At 39.6% G+C, this 19,624-nt stretch overlaps 1 protein-coding gene across 2 annotated transcripts in view; it reads right to left on the bottom strand.

Annotated features, from left to right (window-relative positions):
* Nucleotides 1-19,624, bottom strand: part of adam12 (ADAM metallopeptidase domain 12) — a 163,975-nt gene that overhangs the window by 103,013 nt on the left and 41,338 nt on the right. The gene's annotated exons all lie outside the window — the stretch shown is intronic.

The raw sequence follows: 19,624 nt of genomic DNA, 5'->3' as shown, positions 1-19,624 counted from the left end.
AGTCCATTTCCATTTACCACGCACGCACACACACACACACACACACACACACACACACACACACACACACACACACACACACACACACACACACACAACTAAAAGCTACTCTAGACAATAAGGAAACACATAGCAACGCCCTGGCAACCACACAGTAAAGAACAGGCAACTGCACAGAACAACTGCATAGCAATGCCCTGGCAACCACTCAAAACACCTACCCACCTACCCAGAATATCATAGAAATCACATAGCAACACCCTAGCGATCACTCTAACAACCAAAACAGCCCTCTGCTAACAGCATAATGACAATCACTACAGACAATCATTTAGAGAATAGAACAAAACTGAGGTTACAGGGTTGGAAAAACCAAAGCATACTTTCAGCAAAGCATACCATTTTTTTCTTACTACTTTCTAGATTATAAAGTACATTTGTCATCAGCAGGATCAGTTCTCAAGCTCGGTTCCATAACAAGTTTCAATTAAGGTATCTCATTTCTAAATGACTCACAGGAATAAACCAAATAGCACTCGTATGATGGGAGAACTGCTGACTTGGAATTCAGTAATCCATGGAAATATTCAGAGGTTGATGTAATGACATCCCATGGCAAGACAGAGACTGTAGCCATTTTGTAAGCTTTAGCTAATGAGGAACGTTACACCCTTGGACAGGATGAAGGACTGCTTGCCTCATCGCAGGGCTGAACTATTCCAACATGAGCTGGGATGAAGGCAGATGTCATACACTGGGTCGTGGAAAACACCTGAGGACCAGAAACTCAACTGTGAAGAAAATAAACCCTCCTAATGGTGCCAAAATGTCAGGGGTCAAGTTGTCATGTGATTTATTTCAATGCACAAGGGCAAAAGGCCACAACAAAACACTACTGGTAAGAGCATTACTGGAAGAATTACTGAAAAATAAAGACACAAAGATTCAAAGCAACAATCGATCACCTTCACACTTCATCCAGGGGATGTAAAAGAACTGGCTGCAACAAAACACACGACTAAGTAAAATAAGCAGAAATTAGAACTTATTATCTGTATATATTTCCTATCTCTATAATATATTTTTGTCATCCGAATTTGTGGGTTGTATTTCAGATTTTAAAATGAATGTCTTCATTTGTATTTTATGCTTTTAGTGATTTATGAATGCATCACATTTAAAATATAACCATAGGTTGGTTGGTATAGGTCGCTTATACATTGCTTTTTAGGAGAATCGATTCATGATACGGATCGCCAATGTCATGATCGGATCGGGATTTCAGCAGTTTGGCAATTTGACACGCAAGTCATAGTCTTGGTTATTTTTGGACCAAAATCTATTTTCGATGATCAAGTATATTCATCTCAGATTCTTCTAGTTCCTCCAGAGAATCAAAAACAGACATAAATTACTTAGTTATTGATATACCATTAGAAAACCATTTGATACAAGCAAATAAGACTTTGAGACAATGTGGAGATATGTTACTAGACCTTTTCTCAGGAGAAATATCTGAGAAGCTAAAGCCCTCAGTTGTTCTCCATTTAAACTTTCTAGGAGAAACAGTCGAGACCTCGTGTGATTTTTTTGTTCCAATGTGTATGATGTGATTTCAAATCTGATGTTTATCAATTATGTATTTTTCCATTGGCAGTCGTTGTACTGCCAAACAGAACAAATAAACTTCAGAATAAAAACAGCTCTTCGTGAAACCCCAAACCCACAAGAATAAGAAAGTACAAAACGCAACCTCCCCTTTGAAGAGTTTCCATTATTGCGGGATCTTTGGGCACATCTGGCCACATTAACACATCTGTCATCGCGCACGCAAACATTACGAGCCTGGGAGTGTGCGTTTCCTTAAATCACATTTCTTTTCATCTGTGATTTGGGTTGCTATCTTTGCCACACACCCTCTTCGAGACCAATGGAGAACTTTTAGATGCAGGAAAAGCCAAAAATAAAATCATAAATCGATAGGTTATTGCAAGGTTAGCAACATCTCTGGTTAATGATCTCAACGCTCTCTCTGTGAGTAACATGCTAACAAAAGTAAGAAATCAATCGTTTCTCGCAAGCACATGCAAATGTATCGGGATAAATTTAGAGCTCCTGGCTGGCATCCCACAGATGCTAACACTTACAACTCATTTTGCAGAGGATTTGTTCCTCTGACACTTGCGCAATGAACATCATCACATGAAATAGAAATCAAAAAAGCCTTTTTTATGAGTCCAAATTACATTTTTGGTAGTGTAAGAATCTATGAAGTCACGGCCAAAGGTACAGAATTAACCCACACGTCAAGCCAAGTTCTAATCCGTTCTCAACACCAATCCATCACGGCAATTCCTGGAAGATCTTTCATCTCCTTCTTGTATTTTGGGCCCAACTGTTGTTCTCCCTTTGGGCCTCAGCGTGTTCATTACATCCGTTATAACAAAATATTCGGACAATCTACCTTTCAAGCAGCCTCACATCTGCTAAAAGTAGCAAGAATATGATATATGAAAATAATCCTGCTCCGTGAGCCAGTTATAACCATCTGAGGATACTTTATTTACTGATTCATTTGAACAGCATACAGTAGAAGACATGCCAGTTCGGTCTCAACTGCTCATCTGGCGTCTAATAAATACCGAATTAAACGAAAATCCCCACAAACAGCGTGAGAATCCTGTTTGAAAGGAATAACTCACAAAAAAAGTGACGATTCTGCCATTATTTACTCGCTCTTTAGTGGAATCTGCAAGCTGCTCTTTTCCACACATGAAAAAACTTTCAAAAATATCCTGAACTTTTCACAAAAGTAGAAAGAAAGACATGGGTGAGTAATAGATGACAGAATCCTCACTTGTGGTTGATTTAACCCATATTTTACAACATAATTGCAATGACGCTGCATTGTTGTGATGCAGAAATGATCTGCCGTTCTCTCAGCATTGTGACAGCATGCAAATCGAATGTGGAATGGTGTGTGCTGAATCATAAGTTTTCCGTTTGATTGTGTCATGCTGAACCTTGAGTCATGGAAACCCCTAAAGAGTGCTGTCTAGACGAGTCCTTCGGTTCAGGAGGAAAAATAGTGTTTTGTCCTCATAATTCACCTGAAGCCAAATGAACAATGCATCGTGTACGGAACCACAACCTCAAGTGTCCTTCACTCCAGCACTCACAAAACATTTCATTTGGGCTCAGCGAGTCTGTGTTCGTGTCTAAATGAACAATCTTTCTATGAATGCAAATGTGTATGAATCAGAAGAACCACAACATCTATATTCATGAAAACTCTGCACTGGAACTAATGACTTCAAACCTTCAGCTTCATTATTCTTCTGATGCAGCAAACACATGCATAAAAGAACGGTCTCTAAACAAATTAATTCATAAAACACCCATTTGACCTCTTTCTTTACACCATCACTTCTGCATTTACTAAATACCCAAGTGGAGATAAAGTCAAAATAAATAAATAAAGGCTATCTTGATTATTTGTACATAACTAATACATTTTATTCATTTATTTTCTATAGCCAAGCTAGAGGGGCTTTATTTCTCAGTATGCAAAAGTGTTTACATTACAAATCACATGATCAACAAAGGTGGGATATATTAGGCAGCAAGTGAACATTTTGTCCTCACGTTGATTTGTTAGAAGCAGAAAAATGGGCAAGCGTAAGGAATTGAGTGGTCCTGGTAAACACTACGTTTTCACTACGTTACGTCCTCAAAAAAACAGCATTATCCAACGTCCTTTTTTCCTGTGTTTTCTTGTTGGCCCTAATCAAAAAGTCCCAAGTCTTTGGATATTCTGGTCTCTAGATGTACAGTAAATCTGTGGGATTATTTTAATCTTTCACCTAGCAGAATTGTAAGTCTAATTGGTTATAAAAGTTACAGTACACCTCTCTTCAGCAAGCTGCATGAGTCGAGTTTGCCAAGGGCTAAATTGTGATAGCTAGACGACTGGGTCAGAATACACAGCACAGTTTGTTGTGTATGGGACGGCATAACCGCAGATCAGTCAGGGTGCCCATGCTGACCCCTGTCCACCACTGAAGGCACCAACAGTGGCACATGAGCATCAGAACTGGACACAGAACAATGGAAGAAGGTGGTCTGGTCTAATAAATCACATTTCCTTTTACATCACGTGGATGGCCAGGTACGTGTGCGTCACTTACCTGGGGAACACATGGCACCAGGATGCACTATGGGAAGAAGACAAGCTGACTGAGGCAGTGTGATGCTTTGGGCAATGTTCTGCTGGGAAACCTTGGGTCCTGCCATCCATGTGGATGTCACTTTGACACGTACCACCTACCTGAGCATTGTTGCAGACCACGTACACCCTTTCATGGAAACGGTATTCCCTGGTGGCTGTGGCTCTTTCAGCAGGATAATGCTCCTGACACAAAGCAAAAATGGTTCAGGAATAGTTTGAGGAGCACAACAACGAGTTTGAGGTGTTGACTTGGCCTCCAGAATTCCCCAGATCTATCTATCTATCTATCTATCTATCTATCTATCTATCTATCTATCTATCTATCTATCTATCTATCTATCTATCTATCTATCTATCTATCTATCTATCTATCTATCTATCTATCTATCTATCTATCTATCTATCTATCTATCTATCTATCTATCTGTCTGTCTGTCTGTCTATCTAAATACCGTTAAAAGCTTCTGTGTTTAACCAAAATGCAAAATCCTCATTAAATTCTAACAATACATCATCTCTCCACGTGTTTCAGAACTATTTCATTTTCTCCAGTCTCAGTGATCTCTCACAAACACTCCCTGTGTTTCCCAGCTACACATATCCAACACTTCCTCTCAGTATGTTCGGCTTTCATCGGCGTCCCTGTAGGGAACTCACACTTGGCTGTCTGAAGCCAAACCCCCGACTCGTGCTCAACACCACACGACTGCTGCGATTCGAGCAGAACATCTGCTTTCTGCATGAGAGCGATGGAAAGAGCTCCCACAAGTCCCTGCTCCTCTTTTATTGTGCTTTAAAGAGCGCGAGTGGTGGAAACGCTACTCGAGAGCACCAAACCCCCTGAAATTAGCAAACAAAAGGAAAATCACTGAGGCAGGTTTCAGTTTCCTCAGCAAATCTTCAGGGCTCTTGGGCAAACGGGTTCTGTTGGACAAATGGAGCAGAAACAAGATATTTTGTTTGCTTGGTGATTTTTAGTAATCTGCACAGGATAACCCCACCCTCCCTCCCCAGACCAACCCAAAACTCTTTCAAAAGCTTATTCAGCACAGGCTGTCAGACTGATGGAGCACATGGACCGCTGCGCAGAGGTCAGAGGTCAAGAAACTCTGCTGAGCGACAGGATGCTCCGGCTGAGGTCAAGCTGCATGTCAGAGCGAAGACAGGATGTGGGATGAAAAAGTGAGGAAAAAGACAACAGCGCGCATTCAAAGACTTCCACAAATAAATAGACAGTCTATAAAGACATAAGCAAATAAAAGCAGACACAAAAACAGATTTACTTGAAAGTGTTTTAGTGCACAAAGGAACATTTATGCATTTAGCAGAAGCTTTTATCCAAGGAACAAAAGCAATATTTGAAATATGCAATGCCAGGTTTATTAGACAACTAAAAGAAACATTTCAAGCATTTGCTGAATATTTACAAGAATAATTTGCACCCAAATGAAAGATTTTCTTTATTTTCTCACACTAATGTCATTCCAAACCGGCATTACTTGCTCTCCTCTGTGGAGAGACAAGATTTATTTTTGAAGTATATCTTGTTCATTTCCATATAATAAAAATATCAAAAAACCAAAGGCATCATTAATGAGGCTCACTGGTGTATATGCAATATATTTCACTGTATGTCTTTTCTGAATTCATACACACTCACTTGGGTTGTTTTAACCCAGCGAATGGGTTGTCTTAAGCAAATATTTAACCCAACCACAGGATTAAAACAACCCAATCACTAGGTTAAAGCAACCCAACTGCTGGGTTAGCCCATATTTGACCCAACATTGGGTTAAAACAACCCAGCATTTTTTAGAGTGCAATATCTTTGTGTAAGGAACATCCTTACTCACTTTGCTGTAGATATTGAACATCAGTACAGTTTGATTATCAAGATGAACAAACAGGGTTTGACATAAGTCACATGTAATTTTACAACAAATAATGCAAATTACAATTTCATTACCAGTAAGGCCCATTTATGGACATATGAATTCTTCAAACATATTAGCAGTTCATAGGTTTTGAAATAGAGCTGATGTTTCTCTCCATTACCCTGTCGACTCATTATACGGAACAATGCAAATGGCTCCACTTCAACTGAAAAAAATCCATCTTTTAATTCCTCTAGTTCGTACATCCACCATATAAGGACAAAGTAAAAACATGAAGTCACTTTACAGAACATAAAATATGGAGAAATGTTAATGAAAACGGTCTAACAGCCATCTGACATGAGTAATGCCTGAATGCCATTCTGTACGTGTAATTTAATGCTTTTAAAATGAAAATCTGTTATCAAAAGAACAATTCTGCACATCTGTAACACATTTAGCACAAAGTAAAAGAAAAAAAATACAACTTAAAGACACACACCACATCAATTAACCCAGTTTGAAACAACTAGGCTAATACTAAGGTAGCTGTAAATAATGCATATCAAGTTATATATGTAAATATGTATATTTACAGGGAGTGAAGAATTATTAGGCAAATGAGTATTTTGACCACATCATCCTCGTGCATGTTGTCTTACTCCAAGCTGTATAGGCTGGAAAGCCTACTACCAATTAAGCATATTAGGTGATGTGCATCTCTGTAATGAGAAGGGGTGTGGTCTAATGACATCAACACCCTATATCAGGTGTGCATAATTATTAGGCAACTTCCTTTCCTTTGGCAAAATGGGTCAAAAGAAGGACATGACAGGCTCAGAAAAGTCAAAAATAGTGAGATATATTGCAGAGGGATGCAGCAGTCTTAAAATAGCCAAGCTTCTGAAGCGTGATCATCGAACAATCAAGCGTTTCATTCAAAATAGTCAACAGGGTCGCAAGAAGCGTGTGGAAAAACCAAGGCGCAAAATAACTGCCCGTGAACTGAGAAAAGTCAAGCGTGCAGCTGCCAAGATGCCACTTGCCACCAGTTTGGCCATATTTCAGAGCTGCAACATCGCTGGAGTGCCCAAAAGCACAAGGTGTGCAATACTCAGAGACATGGCCAAGGTAAGAAAGGCAGAAAGTCGACCACCACTGAACAAGACACACAAGCTGAAACGTCAAGACTGGGCCAAGAAATATCTCAAGACTGATTTTTCTAAGGTTTTATGGACTGATGAAATGAGAGTGAGTCTTGATGGGCCAGATGGATGGGCCCGTGGCTGGATTGGTAAAGGGCAGAGAGCTCCAGTCCGACTCAGACGCCAGCAAAGTGGAGGTGGAGTACTGGTTTGGGCTGGTATCATCATAGATGAGCTTGTGGGGCCTTTTCGGGTTGAGGATGGAGTCAAGCTCAACTCCCAGTCCTACTGCCAGTTTCTGGAAGACACCTTCTTCAAGCAGTGGTACAGGAAGAAGTCTGCATCCTTCAAGAAAAACATGATTTTCATGCAGGACAATGCTCCATCACACGCGTCCAAGTACTCCACAGCGTGGCTGGCAAGAAAGGGTATAAAAGAAGAAAATCTAATGATATGGCCTCCTTGTTCACCTGATCTGAACCCCATTGAGAACCTGTGGTCCATCATCAAATGTGCGATTTACAAGGAGGGAAAACAGTACACCTCTCTGAACAGTGTCTGGGAGGCTGTGGTTGCTGCTGCACGCAATGTTCATGGTGAACAGATCAAAACACTGACAGAATCCATGGATGGCAAGCTTTTGAGTGTCCTTGCAAAGAAAGGTGGCTATATTGGTCACTGATTTGTTTTTGTTTGGTTTTTGAATGTCAGAAATGTATATTTGTGAATGTTGAGATGTTATATTGGTTTCACTGGTAAAAATAAATAATCGAAATGGGTATAAATTTGTTTTTTGTTAAGTTGCCTAATAATTATGCACAGTAATAGTCACCTGCACACACAGATATCCCCCTAAAATAGCTAAAACTAAAAACTAAAACTTCCAAAAATATTCCGCTTTGATATTAATGAGTTTTTTGTGTTCATTGAGAACATGGTTGTTGTTGTAATAAATAATTGTAATATATATATATATATATATATATATATATATATATATATATATATATTATAGATAAAGATCCCACATTTGGTTTGTTGCCCCACCTTATAGGTGGGATGCACAACACTTGTCTGCTTATTACAAACACAGGGACGTGCAGCAGCACACAAACATGTTAAAATATTACAAATAAAAGGATTCCTCTCTGGAGAAGCCTTCAGTCTTCTGCTATGTAAATAGCAAATTTGCCTTGGCATGAGTGCATGTGAGATGAGACTCGCATTTAGATTTTGATATGACTCTGATATTGCACTCATTAAGAGACTAGGTGCAACCCTTCTGGACCGTGCGTCTGGCACGCAGAGGGTTTTTTCTGTCGTTAAACTAGCAAAAGTGGATTGGCACACACCCCAAGTGCAACTGCACCATGTGCTCAGCAGTTTGTAAAATAGGGCCCAAGTTCTAACTTTAGGACCCAGCGGAACAGCTCACTTGCTCCATATAGCGCTAGCAAGTCATGAAATATCATGTTTTTGATTTTTTTCCACGAGAGGCCCGCAGAGACAGCCAAATTAGCCCAATGTGAGACATTTTTAGCAGGTTATTGCATATATTGGAAATATTTTGAGTTTAAGTTAAAGTTTATGATTAACTTTAAGTTAAGTTTGAACCTAAATTGTATTATGTATTGATAAAATAAAAAAAAGGTATAGGTATATGTATGTATGTATGTATGTATATATCTTTTAAAAATATATATTATAATTTCCCAAAAAATCCATTACAATAGAAAAAATATATTATAAAAGTGAAATGATACATGCATTCTGGACAAAAAAATAAAAAAATATATAATTTTATAATCTGAGGGCTTCGGGTCTTTTTGACCCTTGAGGGAAGGATTTGTTACAGGTTGAGAAGGAAGGATGAGGGTTAATTCTGCAAAACCATTTCTATCATAATCTCCCAAACCCATTTGGGGAAACCCATTCTGCTGCACAGACTGAAAGATGCTTATAGCAATCCATCCGCAGAGACATACGGTCTCATCTGGAAAATAGCTTTAACATAACTGGACCTGTAATGTGATGAACAGAGGGGAGAGGAGCGGACAGGACCCGATTCATGTTGACAAGCTTCCAAAAAATATCTGTGTCAAATAAAAACTCAACTGAGATTGTTTCACAACTGGACAAAAGAGACCTGATTCCAAGTCCAGGTGCAATGTGAACTGGTTTATTCTAGCCTAGAAATCGAGACGCACCCTAGCAGCAAATCTAATCTGCCGCGAGTGTCGTCTAGCAACTCTCAATACCCTTCTGAGCTAGCCTGGATGCCAGCCAAACTTAGCCACCCCACAAAATGTTTAGGTCGGGCAGTTCGGTGTGGCATTGCTCCATAGAGGAGTAATTATCCCCGAACAGAAACTGTTCTGACCATTGAAATCATCAGGGCGGGCTTTAGACGATGATGGACAGATGATCATCAGTAACGTAATCATCACGTCATCAAAGGGGCTTGGATTATATTTTTTCGAATCCTAAACGGAGAGCTTGTTTGTATCTGCATTCACCTTCACTATTTCTCTCAGAAATGATGATCATGTTGGGTAAGTACTCTGTGTATCAATAAATTATTTTATTTTTTTACAACACCGGCAAAGATCGTGTATTCCAGCCATCTATGATTTCAGCGTGCGTGCAGACAGGGTTGCCAAGTTTTTACAACAAAACCCGCCAACTACTAGCCCTAAACAATAGCTTCTCGGGGGGGTTCTCCGGGGGAAAAATAGAAAAATGTGTGTTATTTTGGCAGGGTTGCTTGCTAAAATTTGCACTCAAGGGTCTATATATCACATAATAGTCGCTTCAACCCGCGGACATAGAAAACTACCCGCGGCGGAAAAAATGCGGACTTGGCAACACAGTGCAGTTGAGCTCTGTTGACATTTGACAATGCGTCGCTTCGTTGCTCTGATTGGTTGTAGGTCTGTCCAATTTTTGTCTTTCCTGGTTCGGTTGAAACACACCCCATAATCACAGCCCAATGGAGCATCAGACTCATATTCTGACAAGGATTGAGTATGACCACATCAGGGTACTTCTGAGCTGTAATCGCCTAACTCTTGCCGGGCCAATCACATCGTGTATAGAGTCGGTGGGCGGGGCCATAACGACGACGGCCGAGTTGCGTTTGCGTGCTTCTAGTAAACACAGAAACTGGCGAACGGCGGTCTCTCGAATCAGCTTTGACCGCGACTCTGGAAGACTTGGAGTTAAGCTTTTCTCTGAGAAAAGAACAAAGAACGGCACTGAAGTCATTCTTAAAAAGAGAAGATGTGTTCAGAGTTTAGCCGACCGGATACGGCGAATGTTTAATCAGTCAGCGAGCTCTGCTTCACGTTCGTTGCTCTGGTTGGTTGTAGCGCTATCCTATCGCGTGCAGAGGGAGTTTGAAAGACAACCGTTTATCCGCCCCTCAGATTGAGCTGTCAATGGTGAGTTTCCAGACCAAACATCTTGATGTGGGTCTGGCTTGTCAGGCTAGGTTTATTTTGCACTAAATCCCTTTCTGAGACAACATTTTTTTTTGCTAATTGCTTCGATGTAATCTCATGAGATTTCAGATGATATCTGAGCTGCAGCTACATCAAATGCTGAATGTTCATCATGTCATCGTGCAATACTAATCAAAATAATCACAATATGACATTCTGACCGAGTCGTGCATTGATAAAATAATCATTAGATTGGCACTTGAAGGACGAGGCGGTGATGCATCTGTGGAAGAAACAAACGCAGAGCTGGTGAGACGAGAGAGCAGCACAATGTGTGTGTGTGTGTGTGTGTGTCATCCATACAAAAGACAAGAAAATGATGCTTAGAGACTGAAGGCTGCTACAAACACCCTCTCGATCTGCATCCCGGGGGTTTATGAAATGTTTTCTAGGTTTTTCGGACTCCTCTAATTAATGTGGAATGTCAAGGAGCCGGTTTCCTTCACTAACGACCGCTGTAAGCTGCCAGATAATTGGAGCTCTGGATAAGGGCATCTGAAACACTTATACGACTCAGCACTTGAAAGTCTTGTTTCTTCATCTGCACTAATGAAGAATGGTATTCATGTCCTCCATCTCCAAACCCTGGTTGGGGTGTAAAGGACCGAATTACCACAATCACGTCACAGTTTACTGTAACGAAGTATGAATAAATATATATATATATATATATATATATATATATATATATATATATATATATATATATATATATATATATATATATATATATATTTTAACATAATTTAGTACAACTTCACAATAAGTTTTCATTGTTAACTTTAGTTAATGTATTAACTAAGTTGAACTAACAATAAGCAATACATTTGCTACAGTATTCATTAATCTTTATTAATGTTAGTTAATAAAATCTATCTGTCCGTCCGTCCATCCATCCATCCATCCATCCATCCATCCATCCATCATTTATTCAATCTGTCCATCCATCCATCCTTCCGTCTGTCATTTCTTTCATCTGTCTTTCCATCCATCCATCCATCCATCCGTCCATCCATCCATCCATCCATCCATCCATCCATCCATCCATCCATCCATCCATCCATCCATCCATCCATCCATCCATCCATCCATCCATCATTTCTTTCATCTGTCCATCCATCCATCCATCCATCCATCATTTCTTCCATCCATCCATCCATCCATCCATCCATCCATCCATCCATAATTTCTTCCATCTGTCCGTCCATCCATCCATCCATCCATCCGTCCATCCATCCGTCCATCTGTCCGTCCATCTGTCCGTCCATCTGTCCGTCCGTCCATCCATCCATCCATCCATCCATCCATCCATCCATCCATCCATCCATCCATCCATCATTTCTTCCATCTATCTATCTATCTATCTATCTATCTATCTATCTATCTATCTATCTATCTATCTATCTATCTATCTATCTATCTATCTATCTATCTATCTATCTATCTATCTAGCTAGCTAGCTGACTGTCCATCTGTCCATCTGTCCGTCCGTCCATCCATAGCTATGTAAAAAACTGTACCAAAATGTCCAGTTGCAATATTTTTTTACATTTTGATAATGGTGTATGGTTGCCAATGTGTCCTAGAAATCAATCAAGAACCACTGGCCTAAATGAATGTAAAAACAAGAAACGTGTTTTACAGAACTCTTTCACACACAATTGGGATTCCGTTTGCTTTGTCTATAATTAAGTTTCATTTGTGTGTGTGCGTCTCTGTGTGTGCGTGTGTTTCCAACAGAGCCGAATCTTATCTTCCCTTCTAATGTTCCTGGGGATCGGCCTCTGTGTTCCATCTGAAACACTTTCCACGCGTCCATGTTCATCATCCGCTCAACTTTATCGCTTCATGATAATGTGAGAAGGTGTTGTGCAGCCCTTGTTCTCCTGTCTGGCACATAGAGAGGTCATGTCTCTGATAATAACACGTCTCCAGCGCTCATGAGATGCTTTTCACAGAGGTTGTCTCCTTTTCCACCCCTCTGTCTCTGTCTCACACGCCCCCTGTGTTACCATGGGAACAGTCCAAAAATCCCTTCCTCTCGTCCTGAGAACAGCAGGCTTTTGTTTGGCTTAAATACATTAGAGATGTCTAATTAACACTACGTACAACCTAACAAACCAAAACTCCATCACACTGTAATACACTGAAAAACCTGCTAATATACACACATATCAATGCACAATAATATACATAACATCCTACACTGTAAAACATTATTTAGAAAAAAAGTTACCTGGTTACCTTAAAATTTTGAGTTCATTGAAATTAAAATTTTGAGTTAATACAAAGAACATTTTTTGAGATTCGACAACATTTATTAAAAAGGTTATTAAAAGATTTTGTAAGCTTATTAGGTAATTGCGTGTGTTTTATTTCTGATGACGCAGTGAAACATGCCAAATAGTGCTATTTTCATGATTTATCACATTTTTTATGTGGTTCAGATACAATAATATTTTGAGTTTCTATTTATTAAACAAATTTCCTTCATTGTATCAACTCAAATTTTTAATTTCAATAAACTCAACATTTTAAGGCAACCAGGTTACTTACTTTTTTAAGTTAAACCAACAATTTTTTTTACAGTGTATATTAAATCCAATTGGTATACTTGTAATGCGCAGCTGATAGCATGTTCCATTTTTAATTACTGTAGATAAGCAAATGCATACATTATTATAAACCTCAATTTTCAGCCCTTTTTACATATACAGTGGCACGTCCTTACCAGATGTGACGCACACATGATAAAAGACATTTTTTTTTCCATGTCAAGTTTTTGCTCTAACCAGCCGAGATGACCATACGCAATGATCGTATTTTAGAAGCGGATATTATTCCTCAGGGCACATTTCTCAATCGCAAACTCATTCCAGTGCACTGGGACAAAAAAAAACACAAATGCACCACAAAAACCTGCATTGATGCTTACTATGCTGCCTTACCGGAAATTATGTCACATTTCTGAAATGTGAAACATAAAATGCACAAGCCAACTCAATAAATATAAGGTAATATAATTCATAACAGTATTCTGTAAGCATTCTAGATAAGAGTATTCAATTCTAATATGAGTATTCGATATATGGACTCCGCCCACACATAAGAGATATATTTTCCATTGTAAGTAAATTCTTTTCGCACATTATGGCTAGAGGAAGAGCTGTCAATCTACAACTCGTGGACCAATGGTGACGCTTAAGCCTGCCCTAATTTACATGAAACTCAAACTGCAACATTTGGAAAAAACAAGCGCAGAACGTGGAAAGAAGAGCGAAGAGAAAAACGTACAAAAAAAATTCAATATGAGCAGAAAATGTAAGAGAGCACAAAATACAAAATAATAAAACCAAGGAAAACAACCTTTAAGGGGGGGGGGGGGGGGGGGGTGAAATGCTGTTTCATGCATACTGAGCTATTTACACTGTTAAAGACTTGGATTCCCATCCTAAACATAGAATCAGAATCAGAATCAGAAAGAGCTTTATTGCCAAGTGTGCTTTCACACACAAGTAATTTTTTTTGGTGCTGAAGCTTCCAGTGCACATAAACAATACAATACAACACGGTAATAAAAAAACTGTTCAAGAGGGAAATGGCCTGTGGGAAGAAACTGTTCCTATGCCTAGATGTTCTAGTGGCCAGTGATCGGAGTCGCCGTCCTGACGGTAACAGTTCAAACAAGAGGTGTCCGGGGTGAGTGGAGTCTGTGATGATTTTACCCTCTCTCTTTCAGACAAAGTTTCAAAACTAATGTTGGACGTTTGATGGAGTATTTCTGTGTTAAAAATACTCCTTCCGGTTTCTCACAAGTTTCGGAGAGTTTTTTTCGAGTATGGGTCGGCTTGACGTTAATAGATCGGAAGGTCCTTGTATGAGCCGTACGGGCTCTTCTCCCGGTAGGGTGCGCGCGCGAGACTAGAGCGAGAGAGAGGAAATGCACGCCCATAAACACTCTCAGCTGCAGATCCAGTCGTCCGTGAACACTTCTGTCGTTATAGTCCGCGCCGCGCTCCACTTTATTCCTATGGGTGACGTCGAGCGACTTCAACGCTTCAGCACAGCATTCCGGGAAGGCAGCGCTGCATTTTACCGGTTTGAACACAGAAATGACGGGAAGCTTCACAACATCGCGGACCTCCACGGTCACTGCTGTCAGGACTTCACCAAATCATACCAAAGAAGTGTGTTTTTGACGGAGCGGTCCCAGCGATAAAGGTTGGGTCCTGCTTTGGAAGCAGCCGGTGAGTTAAACTGCTTCAAATGTCTGTGCTGTTGGCTATCGTCACGTGAGTAAACACCAGTAAACGACACGATCGCGTGCTTCGTCTAACGTTACTCCACGTTACTCCATTGCTGTTCTATGTATAACGTTACACTAGTCTGACGTGCAAAACCGTTTTGCTTGCTACTGCTAAGGTTTAGTCACATACAATAGTCCATAAACCGAATCACGATACGCCTCCAGCCGCTCGTTTTTTTTCCGGAAAGACTCGGTACAGCCCATATTTCTTTTATAAATATAATAAAACTAATATAATAAAAATAAAAAGATTTGTGCAATATAATTTTTTATGTATTTTGAAGTTTGGATTCTAACTCATCGACTTTGAATCAAGTCAGCAAGTGCACTTTTTTTTCTTCACTGATTACCAATTGATCCGTGACTACTTACTTTATAGTTTAGGCGGAAAATTGATCCCATACACACACTCTTCTGATTGGCTGTGATTTCTGATTGCGTCTCGTAGTTGTGTCGCATCTGGTGTGGACAGACAATCAGTTTGTTGCTGCAATCTTATCTCATCTCAGGAGTCGCAGTGACAATAATGCATTTCACACATTTCAACGTCACTGATCATTGTAAAGAATTATCATTAGACTCATCGGTTGTTAGTCAGTATATTAATGTGCATTATTTTAACCCTAAAAACATCACAGTTAGTGCAACACCAAAACGCCATAAACACCCTGCAATTCAATATGCCCAATAACCTCAGGAACTACAGGAGTGATGCCGCCCCACTGGGCACACACATTATACTTTCGCATTTGACTAGGCAGATGAATAATATCCTTTGTTCTGTTCTTTAAAGAGGATAAGATCCCATTTTAACTTCCTTTCCAGTTCATGTTATTCATAGAAATTACATTTACTTTTACAACTTAATCAGGGGCTTTGAATAAAATGAGCAATAAATTGAATTCATGTTCTAATCTAGATGAACTAAGATTGAGGGGCTCATTCACACATTTGTGACTATTTAATTCACCTTTACATGTCGTCTGTCAACTATACATTAGTATGACCTTTAAATATCATATTGAGTCTCTCTAACTCAACACAGGACTCACGTCACGCTAGTGTTTCCTGCAGAATACATACATTTAGGATATTTAGGAGCTGCTTTAGAGTATCAACTGTTATATGGATATCCTGCATTGATAGACTAAAAGAAAATGCACTTATGAGCATAAAATCAGTCATGACGTGTTCATTACTGCTGCTTATGAAAGAGCTAAACGCTGTGACCCTGTAAACGAGCGTGCTTGACCACCTATCAGAACTTCTTGTGCTGGAATCAGAGAGGATGAAAAACAAATATGAGCTTTCAATTTTGATAATTTCATTTGACAAATGTTTTTTTTTTACTCTGCTCTGCTTCATCCAGTTTCAACAACTGGAATTCATCAGCTTCTCTGGAGCAGGAGGCTCACACGAGATCTCTCGCTTTCTCTTCCTTATACAGTATTACACATGCTGGATTTCATTCCCACACAACACCGTCTGACCACTTCCAAACTCAGCCAAAAGTCACAATAACACTGAAGTCAAAGTTTTTCGGAAAAACAGGCCCTACACACACACACACACACACACACACACACACACACACACACACACACACACACACACACACACACACACACACACACACACACACACACACACACACACACACACACACACACACACACACACACACACACACACACACACACTATATTTCACTATATTAGTGAGGACATTACATAGACTTTTAATGATTTTATATCAGGTTAATGATACTTTCTATCCCCTAGCCCAACCCCTATCCCTAAACCTACCCATCACAGAAACATGTGCAGAACAACAGATTTAAATAAAAAAATGTTTTGGGCGATTCATAAGCCTTTTTAACTAGTGGGGACCAGTCTAATGTCCTCACTAGTGAGTCATTTTCATACTTTACTATATAAGTGAGGACATTTGTGTCCTCACAAATATTGCCAAACAAGGAACACACACACAAACACACACACACACACATACACGCACACGCACACACACAGGCACACACACGCACACGCGCACACACGCACACGTGCACACACGCACAGGGTTTCCATGATATTTATTCTATACAAACTTATATTCTGTCCAATAACCCTAAACCTACCTATCACAGAAAACGTTCTGCATTTTTATATTTTCAAAAAACATCACTTCTGATTTATAAGCTGTTTTCCTTATGGGGACTAAAAAATGTCCCCACAAGGACAAGGAGTTTGGATATTGCCATCATAAAGTAGCGATTACCTGAACCACGCACACACACACTTTAAATAAATGCTATTCTTTTAAACTTTTTATTCATCAAAAAAATCCTAAAAAAATGTATCCCTTTTTCCACAAAATTGAATTAATAAAATTTAATATTAAATATAAATATTGATAATAATCAGAAATGTTTCTTGAGCAGCAAATCATCATATTAGAATGATTTCTAAAGGATCATGTGACTGGCGTAATGATGATGAAAAATCAGCTTTGACCACAGAATAAATTACATTTAAATATATATTCAAATAGAAATCTAAATATTTCAAAATTATTGCTGTTTTACGGTATTTTTTAAACAAATAAATGATCAAACCTTTAAATAATATAGTGTACATAACATAAAACATTTGTTTTGTATCCCATAAAACCTATTGCATCTTCCATGATGTTAGCTTGTAAAATCATCATTAATATGGCAACAGATTTAGATATAATACATAGTGATGACAATGTCTGAACAAATTGATATGATTACATCAAATGACATTTTAAGAACTGAAAAGGCAATTTTAGTGTACAGTCTGAGAAGGAAAACCCGATCTGGGCCACATTTAGCAGCACAGCGAATGCAGTCTCGAAGAAGTCTGTAACCTCAAGGTCACTTTCACTGTATAATTCACCCAATGCAAATTTAAATCCGGCACATGTTTCTATTCCTCTCTTCACGCTCTGGTTCATATTCACACACACTGCATGTTACTAGAGACGTGTTCTCAATCACTCTCACCGTGAACATCAATGTCAACCTGAATAAAATCAGAGGTGAGTTAGAGCTCAGGCGGTGACCCGCTCATCTACCCTTCAGAACTACAGCCCCGTCTGGCTTTCTGCATGATATGCTGCACAACCCCGTTTGCGGTTCCCTCTGTGGTAGATTCAGTAATTAGACTCTGTTGTGCCGATTTGTCGCTCTCAGCATGAATCTTTCAGAGCGAATGTTCATTTGCATTCAAAAACAGAGCCAGCGAGGGTTCGTTTGACACGAACGTCATTACACTGACCTGCCTGACCGCACCACGCTGCACTTTCACTTCAGTGATACAGACTTACAGTGCCAGTTTAACCTTTAAAAGCAGGACTCACGGATTCTTACAAGGCAGACGGAGATATACTACAATGCTTTATACTTAAATACTTAACCAAAATATACACTGAACTTATAGCTTCAATATTGTTGAGACTCCACAAACTTTGTAGTCTAGAAATCTAGACACACCCTAGCGGCAGCAAATGTAATCTGCCGCGAGTGTCGTCTAGCAACTCTCAATACACTTCTGAGCTGTAAAAAACAAACTCTGGTCGGGCCAATCACATCGTGTATAGAGTCGATGGGCGGGGCTTAACATAATGACAGCCGAGTTGTGCTTGCGTGCTTCTAGTAAACACAGAAACTGGCGAACGGCGGTCTCTCGAATCAGCTTTGACCGCGACTCTGGAAGACTTGGAGTTAAGCTTTTCTCTGAGAAAAGAACAAAGAGCGGCACTGAAGTCATTCTTAAAAAGGGAAGATGTGTTCTGAGTTTTGCCGACTGGATACGATGAAAGTTTATTCTGTCACTTAGCTCCGCTTCACATTCGTTGCTCTGGTTGGTTGTAGCGCTATCCTATCGTGTGCAGAGGGAGTTTGAAAGACAACCGTTTATCCCGCCCCTCAGATTGAGCTGTCTATGGTGAGTTTCCAGACCAAACATCTGAGGATTTTTTGGCCAGAGGGTAAAGACTGAGTCAACCGAGGAAGCCATTTCCGCACGTTTTCAACCCATGCGAGTGGGATCGCACTCAGAGCGTTAGATCGCGTCAAACTGCTGAAATCACGTGACATTGGTGATCCGAATGATTGATCGATTCACTGATTCATGAACCGTTAGAATTTTTATTTGAGGATTGAACACAAACGCAGAAGAGAAGACAATGCTGAATAAAGTTGTAGTTTTTGATATTTTTGGACCAAAATGTATTTCCGATGCTTCAAGAGTTTCTAATTAACCCACTGATGTCTCATATGGACTACTGTGATGATGTTTTTATTCCCTTTCTGGACATGGACAGTATAGTGTGCATAGACTGCATTATGCTCTGGGACTAAAATCTAAAATATCTTAAACTGTGTTCTGAAGATGAACGGAGGTCTTACGGGTGTGGAACAACATTAGTGTGTATCATTAATGACATAAATTTCATTTTTGAGTGAACTAACCCCTTAATGCTATATCCCTGAGGTACCCTTTAACCTTTTAGTCAAAACTATGAACCCCCACGATTAATACAGT

The sequence above is a fragment of the Pseudorasbora parva genome, chromosome 21 (genome assembly GCF_024679245.1).
Source record: "Pseudorasbora parva isolate DD20220531a chromosome 21, ASM2467924v1, whole genome shotgun sequence".
NCBI classification, from domain to species: domain Eukaryota; kingdom Metazoa; phylum Chordata; class Actinopteri; order Cypriniformes; family Gobionidae; genus Pseudorasbora; species Pseudorasbora parva.
The sequence above is the reverse complement of the archived record's forward strand: the minus strand, read 5'-3'. Positions and strand labels throughout refer to the sequence as shown.